Genomic DNA, 8,880 nt, shown 5'->3' on the forward strand with positions numbered 1-8,880 from the left:
CTGTCCACAGGGACACGCCCATCTACAAACACCACACCTATAAAATATACATATGACATCATACCAGCAGTGTGACGATCTTAACCTTTACACTCACGCAATGCACTGGGACACGCCAATCTACAAATACCACACCCATAAATATGAGTGTGCTGATCCTCTCCTTCATTCTGACCTATAAGTTTCGTTCTGAAGCTTCCATTATTGTAGTTCCGTTGCTGACGATCAAGATTGATGTAACTAAAAAACTGATAGGTCATTGACTGGCGATGGCAATTTAAACTGATGTTCAGCAAGTACAGAAGACATGTCTGTCTGAATGTCACCACCTGACCTACACACCGGAAACGTAGCGGTTCAATCTTATAGAAGCATCGCAGAAACACGAAACTCAAACGGTGACAGAACCAACTAAGATCTTATCGGAACATGCTGACATTTACAAATGCAATAAAATGCATGCCATACTATATCCTCAACAACAATGCCAACATATTCTGCCATTTATAATCCAGATGGGGGATAAGACAACAGAATGTCAAACGATCGTATGTATCATCACGTTGGAACATATACACCAGGCCTTCCATAATTAAGAACACAATTCGGAATGATGGTTAAATACTGTAATCGGGGGTATACAGGCCCGATCTGACTTTCACATTTTTGCACACACTTTACCTACCTCTGAATACACTGAAATCTGGCATCAGCCACTGTATGCCGCGGTCGAATGTGTCTGTCTCTCCTACTTGGATGATGTTCAGGCCTGTATGAATGTACAATTTAAGATTACATGTGTCCCCCAGCCATCTACTATGCATCTGGATATAGGAATGAAGAATGAAATGGGTTCAAATTGCGAATTGTGATTATCTTCGCTTGGAAGCCATTACAACATTCCAATGGCCGGCAAGAACCCAGAACTCGAAAATTCGGTAGACAGCTGCGGTGCCAAACCCTGATTAGCACAATGGCGCTCATCATCGGGAAAGGAAACAGTCAGTGGGGAGACTGATAGGCGCAGCTGTTTTTGCTGATGGAGGCCACAGCAAGTAATGATGCTGTTATCTGATCGGATGACTGTAACGATGACACCATTATACTGACACCTGACTAAATGTACTTTGTTGATATGCGATAAGTCTATCTGCAACCTGTTTTGAAATGACTATATACACTGGATAGTATGATGAAGTGCATAAATCAGAGTCTACTATCAGCAGATTTGGATGTACGATTCCGACTGTTTCATGAGCCGGTGTTTATAAGTAGGAAACAGTGATGACACCTGTGTTGATACCGCTTACATGGACGATGATTACATAGACACCAGTTACATGGATACTGACGATATAGACACCGATTACACAGACGCTGCCCTCATATAGGCGCCCTCGTAAAACATTGAAAAGGACACACCTAGTATTTCTTATTTAAAAAATATCACGTTAATCTAAAAACATCAAAAAACATGTCTTACTAGTTTGTTTGAAATAGTTGTTTGTTTGATTCAAGGCAATGGCTGCAGCCCAAATTGCATCATAGGCAGCGGGTGCTCGCTCGTACCCGGATAACACTGTGTTGTTTTTTGTCTTGTTCAGCAGATCCCTGAATCGGAACCGGAACTGCTTTGACGTCATGTTAGAGACTGCCACGTCATCGTTCGGATTGTCGTAAATGTTGTCCAGACTAAAAGCGTTGTCTATAACCTTCTGGATGTCCTGGGTGGTACAGTTGGCAGTGTCTTCATATGTCGTGTACCAGTCGGGCTCAAACCAGCCTGGGAGTAGCCATACCACCTTCATTCCGTATAGCCCGACTCTAAACGCCTAGGAATACACAAGTGTCAATCACTTTTTGGAACAGTTTCCATTATCTAATTAGCCAATCATAAATACAGATGATATATGAACACGAACGACCATGTCGTTTCCAGTAAGTGAGGCCTTCTGTTATAGAAGGCCATGTACTCACGACCACTACTCTTTGATATCCTATAGATGCCTCCATGGGATTGTTTTGGTTCAATGTTTCAATTATAATCTGTTTCAGACACAAAACCTAAATATTAAAGGTCACATACAACGTAAAACACAACTTTGCAGATTTTGATACCTTTCGGTATGCACTTACCAAAACAAATAATTGAAAATGCCAATTCAACGTATAAAGTTGAAAAACGCGATAACTACCCTACCGGAAACTGGTGCAAACTCTTGTCAGTTTCAAGTCCTGCTTTGTACTTTGACGAATGACAGTTTCCAGCCACGCTGTACTTCACCATCTCTACTGAGATGATTTTTGATTGGATCGAACGCAGATTCAGTGAACATGTATTTACAAAACCCAACATCTGTATATACATCCTTTATGGATAACAACTTCTTCTAGTTATATGATTTTGTTTGACAGCGGTATCTGAATCCATACTGAAACGACGCATCAAGTACAATAGATGAAGTTGTTATCCATAAAGAATGCTACTTTCTTGTGATTCGCCATACTTCTAAAATGCCCATCAAACAGATTATCTTTCTGAACACACCATGAGCCCTCAGCGTATTACCAAATGAACAAGTCAATCGGAAGCCGTCGTTACACATGTGTGCACAGCCACCCGCTATGACTGGGTTCGGTCTGTCGAGGGCTTCGTTTCGAGGGAAGTAAGCCCAAGTACAAGATATTCCACTTTGGAATCGTGATTTTAAGCTTATAATTTTGTGTATTTGTTTTCTTACAAGCAGCAATGTATATTATAAGTCATGAATAAGTGATAATTGTGTTTTAATTGTTCAGTCTAATTAATTTTTTGGTTGCATGTAACCTTTAAATTACCTGACAAATCACTTCCCGTCCTTGCTGGGGGTAGAAGTTGCCGACAATTATTCGTGCATCCAGATTCTGAAACAGAATTTACCCACCACGCCTGATGATACTGTTACGAGAGTATATTTTTCTGTAGTTTGTATTGCTATTGATTAAGTGGTAGTTATTACTGGGTCACAACATTTAGAGTTTCGAATAATGTTTATTATGGATCACATTTCGTGTCATCGGTAATAGTGTTTTAGCGGCACACCTTTAAGGTAGCGCTTTAGAGTTGCCTCCTTCTGGTGTGTTTTAACTGTCGGTAAACACGAGCCGATCGCGAAGGTTCCATACTTCGCTGGAATGCTCAAGAATCAGTGACTGTATGTATACAGAGTAATGCAGAAGTTGTGTCATCTGCCTGCCCTTCGCCAACGTTGGCCAATGTAATAAATACGTTCAAGACCGCTTGCTGCGCTAGATTTAGTAGAACTCAGCAGAAATTGTCCGAAGCATTACATATATGCCATTTAATCGCTCTATCAATAGAGATCAAGGCTATTACATCCCATCAGCTTACAACCACCATCCGTTTCAGTTCCAGCACCCTTGTTCCGGTCGTTACCAAACACTGGATCAAATTACAATGTCACAGTTCGATATATAAGTCCTGTAAGATTAGACATAGGGGCGATCAAGGCTATTACATCCCATCAGCTTACAACCACCATCTGTTTCAGTTCCAGCACCCTTGTTCCGGTCGTTACCAAACACTGGATCAAATTACAATGTCACAGTTCGATATATAAGTCCTGTGAGATTAGACATAGGGGCGATGGTGGTGCATCCAAATTCAGTTGTGATACGAAATGGCCAATGGTATTTATCAATATGAAATAGAAATATAACCAAGTGGGGGAAATGGCTGAGAATGAGATTCTCCAAACAAGCTCCATGAACAGAGAATTTTGGTGTGACAACCATTAAGGCAGAGTTTTTGAACACTTGTGTATAGCTGCATATCAGGCACCATAAATGGATCCATTTAAGTTTTTACACTTTCTAAAGCGAAACGTCTGTATGTTTATTAACTAGTATCTTCTAGTACAACAGAGACTGAAGCGAGTTATAGATCGTATCGAGGTTGCCATAGTTACCTTGAGCTCTTTAACTTCAACTGATGGATCATTGAAGAACTGGCGTGATTGTACCGTGATATTTGCTGCATGAAGTTGTTTTATAAGATCTTCAGTTGCCTGAAACATTCCAGTGATATTTAGCATCCTGTTACCAAAGTAACAAATGGTTTCTCCACAGAGAGAGAACATTTACATCACTGCAACAATCTCAGCAATTCTGTTCAGGTTTTGTCTCTACTTCATAGTGAGAGTAGAATGCTTTCAAGATTAATAGTTAAGAATGTGTCAATGGCAAAACGTCTTGAGCGTAACCACAACAAACAGAGGCATTGATCTATGCGGGCGGTGGAGCCTAGTGATTAAAGCGTTCGCTCATCACGTTGAAGAGTTCGATTCCCCACATGAATCACATCTCTGGTGTTCTCCGCCGTGATATTGCTAGACTATTGTTAAAGGCGGCGTAAACACTCAGACACACTGATCCGTGTAGTGTAGAGTGTACTAAGGTACATGTGGTGAATGAAGCGTTCGAAAGATTGTGCCGTAGAAAGCAATTTACACAGAAATAATATTTAGGAGTTACCTCCCTTGGCTGTTGATCATAAACACATGACAACGATCAAAACGTATCCTGAACTTTTAGGAAGGTTCGAGGTTACCTGTATACGAGGAGGACCACCCAAGCCGTTTTACATCATGAACTGCATGGCATGTAGTGTCCATGTGTGTAAATCACACTCGATCACAGACAATGGACAGAACATCTGACATCTAAAAGTGAACTTGGTACTTCATTCTGCTGTCACCTATGTGTCCCATAGCATTGTCTTTAGTGAACCCAGACGTGAGTGTTTCTATGTAATCTATTAATTATTCATTTATGTTGTCATGAACTGATTTCAAAATCTTGTGAAAAATTACGAATATTCAAATACATTACAGAAACTTTGGCAGTCACAGGTCGCATGATCTGCAAATGTAAATCAGATCCCAATTCAAGTTTATTCCCAAACAGATTCTTCAAGAACTTTATTGTAAAATCAGCTTTCTACTTGAAAGATACGTTCTAAGTTTACGTTAAAATACCTACTGATGAAAATAGATCCATGTTCTCAGAGATGATTCCTATCCTGTTCCACCCAAAATGTCGGAACAGTTTCACACGGACTTTGTTGATGTGGGATTCAGGGGAGATAACTCTGAAGAATTTTGGAAACTCTTTTTTGTTTGACAGTGATGGTGACACCGATCCATAGGAGATCTGAAAGCACAAGGTTGTAGGCGAGATTGCTGGTAGTTGTGTTCAAGGGGGGTCAGATGGATTCCAGTTTCCTGACAATGTGGACATAGAAAACCACCTTCATGCAGCTGATAGCTAGACGTATGTTGGCATCAATGTTTAGTAGTCTACTCTGTTCCATATACACAACAGTTTATACCGTTATGCAGAAGTCACCCGGAACTAGTAAGTAAAACTGTGCCATATGCAATAAACCTTAGTGTTTGGGTCTCGACTGACATGAAATCCGTATTCAAGTCCAGGTTGCACTCGACCTTTAACGAGTCTCATATATGAAATATTGGTACCTGTGTAATCGAGGTACTATGAAATATGTACAGCACAAGTAACATGTACTCATCAATGAATATTGATACAGATGTACTTGACTTATGAACAAAGGCATCTGAAAGTGGTATCGGGGTCCCCGGGCTTTAAAGAGGAAGTGTTTCTATTTATCTAAACTGACATCTGGTAACGCACGTGTAATGCCCGTGTACCCGACCTTCAACATAATATATACATCAATACTGTTATGGGCATTGTTTCTTCCACCCAGTTCACCTGGTACGTGTGTGCTGTACCTGCACGAGGTTCCACAGATGTGACACTCTGGCTGTTGCTTCTGACACCTGAGAACATGCTCCTCCAATAACCATGAGTTTGATGTCACTGTTGTACAAACTGTCCGACAGAGCCTTGAGCCCCACGCCTCTGTCGCACTGCAACGGTGGGCCTTTCTATAAATTACAATTACAAACGAAAAATATTATGAAACAAACTCAATATACTTTATGGTTCAAGTTCTTTATTATACAAGGTCACAACGTTTCGAAACAGTTCCTAGTCTCTTCTTCAGGTGAAGTGATGGTGAAACAAAAAGGATGTGGTGTATATATACACACATAACAGTAGACAGATAACAATGGGTAACAAGATATACAGGTTTCTATTAATTGATGTACTTGATGTACAGGCTTCACCTGGTGGGTGTGCAGGCTTTATTGGTGGTATAATAGGCTAGTTATGTTAACGAGTTACAGGTAAAGATGTTTAGATAAAGGTTAGTCACTGAAGATAAGGTGGTTCCATGCATTGGGTGGGTAAACACCACGGTCTCTGTTGATTGAGGGCTTGTTTCGCTTGATTGCAATGGCTTCTAGGAGCTTGCGTCTTTTGAAGTCATTGGCGTTCCTAACTAATGTCCTAGTGTTGTCGCATACAATCTTATGATTGGGGATGTGCATGATGTGTTCACATACAGCAGATTTCTGATCCAAATTTTGAACTGATGTTCTGTGTTCTTTTAACCTACAGCCAGTGACCGACCGGGTTCTCCTATATATGTCTCTTTACAACTACACAGGATCTGGTAGATGCATCCTGCTGGATTGTTGGCCCGCGTCCATTAGCTTATAATGGTGTTTTCATGTTGGTCTCGCTACGGAAGGTGACATCTATTCCTGTTGTTTTCTTGATGAGACGGCTGATGCGATGACTTATCTGGCCATGGTATGGTATGTTAATTCTGATGGGGGAAGGTTCTGGTTTAGCTGACTTAGAAGTTTCTTTCAGTGTTTTTGTGATGGTATTGCTGACTCGTTAAGGTCTTGGAAGGTTGATTTCAGGTGTTTTAATTCGCTGTGGAGACTGTCAGGACTGCAGACTGCTTTCGCTCTTCGTGTCAGAGTAGCTACTATGCCTTTCTTGATCTGGGGGGGGGGGGGGGTTGATGGTTGGACTGGTGATGAATATACTGATCAGTATCAGGATCTTAGTTGTCGTCTAGGAGGGCTAGGACATCATCTACTTTGCGGGACCAATGCTTTGGGGTGAATGGTGCAATTTTCAGGGCAGTTTCCTCAAAGGTAATTATGTATATTTCTGTCAGTAGTGGTGATAGAGGGGATCCAATTGGCAATCAATGGATCTGTTGGTAGAGCTAGCCGTTCCAGTTGAAATATGAAATCATGAAGCATTTACTTACGAGATCGACGATGCTTTGGAGTGTGAGTTTGGTGTCTAGGTCTGGTAGGGATGTTTCCAGTCTAGTGGATAGAATGTGAATAGCTTCTTTGATGGGTATATTGGTAAACAGGTCTACCACGTCGTAGCTGACTAACTTTTTTGTGTCACTGGTATTTCTCCGTTGCTGTACCAGGGATGCCTAATATACCACCAACAAAGCCTGCACACCCACCAGGTGAAGCCTGTACATCAAGTACATCAATTAATAGAAACCTGTATATCTTGTAACCCATTTTTATCTGTCTACTGTTATGTGTATATACTAGTATACACCACATCCCTTTAGTTTTACAATCACTTCACCTGAAGAAGAGACTAGGAACTGTTTCGAAACGTTGTGACTTTGTATAATAAAGAACCATAAAGTATATTGAGTTTGATTCCACCAACTTCTAAATGCCTTTGAAACAAGAAGTAAGTTATGGATATGTTTTACCTTTTGAGTCCAGTGTTCTTCGGGAACTGTCCCAAACTGTCCATTGCAAATGCGAGAGTTCGCGGTGTTGTAGCATCACGCACTTGATCACTACTCATGTTTACCTTCTATATTTAATCACTGTTTGGGGAAAAAGTGTTCGGAAATATGTCTTTTCCATATGACAAGCATAATTGTGTTATTCATGCGCACCTGAAGAAGAGACTAGGAACTGTTTCGAAACGTTGTGACTTTGTATAATAAAGAACCATAAAGTATATTGAGTTTGATTCCACCAACTTCTAAATGCCTTTGAAACAAGAAGTAAGTTATGGATATGTTTTACCTTTTGAGTCCAGTGTTCTTCGGGAACTGTCCCAAACTGTCCATTGCAAATGCGAGAGTTCGCGGTGTTGTAGCATCACGCACTTGATCACTACTCATGTTTACCTTCTATATTTAATCACTGTTTGGGGAAAAAGTGTTCGGAAATATGTCTTTTCCATATGACAAGCATAATTGTGTTATTCATGCGCACGAATGATTGTTATTTAGCTTAACGGCTATGCTACCACAATGGAACTAGTTTCTTGCTCCTTGTCCATTGCAATTCTATTGTAATTACGGTACTGGCTAGCGACCAGTTATCGCCATTTTGAGCGGTTTTAACGATTTGCTCCATTATTTCTTCACTGAAAGAAATAAAATTTCTCTTGATGATAGATCAGCTATTCGCCGATGTTTTCTGCTTGTTTAAAGTTGTCGATCGTCTTTCTCCAAAACGCGGTCAACAGGAACCGCGGTAGTGTAGATTGTGCTTTCCCTGCAACTAACAAGACCAATTATCGCCATTTCTGATGTTTTTATGGTATTCACCTAATTTGACATAAACTTAGAAATAATACTATTGTGTTCAAAACCTTGACATGTTGAAGAAATTGGAATTCGTTTTTTTTTTAAGAAAAAAGAAGTTTAAAAGAACAAAACTCGCTTTCATTGTGAATATTGACGGATGCTGATATAAGCTGATGGGACTATGGAGATGTCACCGCGGGGTTGAACTTACCAAAACTGACATTTTGAGTAGTTGTTTGCAATGTTGGCAATGTTTGTTTTCTCTGGGAAAAACGTAACCATGTTTAACGTACCCTTTGCATATGGATTTATCTACAGGAGAAAGGAGAAATACTTTCAGTTATATTGATATT

The 8,880-nt window shown here is 40.3% G+C and overlaps 1 long non-coding RNA gene across 1 annotated transcript; it reads right to left on the reverse strand.

The window, feature by feature from the left end:
- Positions 1-4,009: 4,009 nt before the first annotated feature.
- Positions 4,010-5,850, reverse strand: LOC137287677 (uncharacterized). The gene is made up of 3 exons (XR_010957048.1): positions 5,814-5,850; positions 5,041-5,211; positions 4,010-4,067 (listed from the first exon to the last, which is right to left on the reverse strand). It is a non-coding gene; the product is annotated as an uncharacterized lncRNA (long non-coding RNA).
- Between the last annotated feature and the right edge of the window lie 3,030 nt (positions 5,851-8,880).

This window comes from Haliotis asinina, chromosome 6 (genome assembly GCF_037392515.1).
Source record: "Haliotis asinina isolate JCU_RB_2024 chromosome 6, JCU_Hal_asi_v2, whole genome shotgun sequence".
NCBI classification, from domain to species: Eukaryota; Metazoa; Mollusca; class Gastropoda; order Lepetellida; family Haliotidae; genus Haliotis; species Haliotis asinina.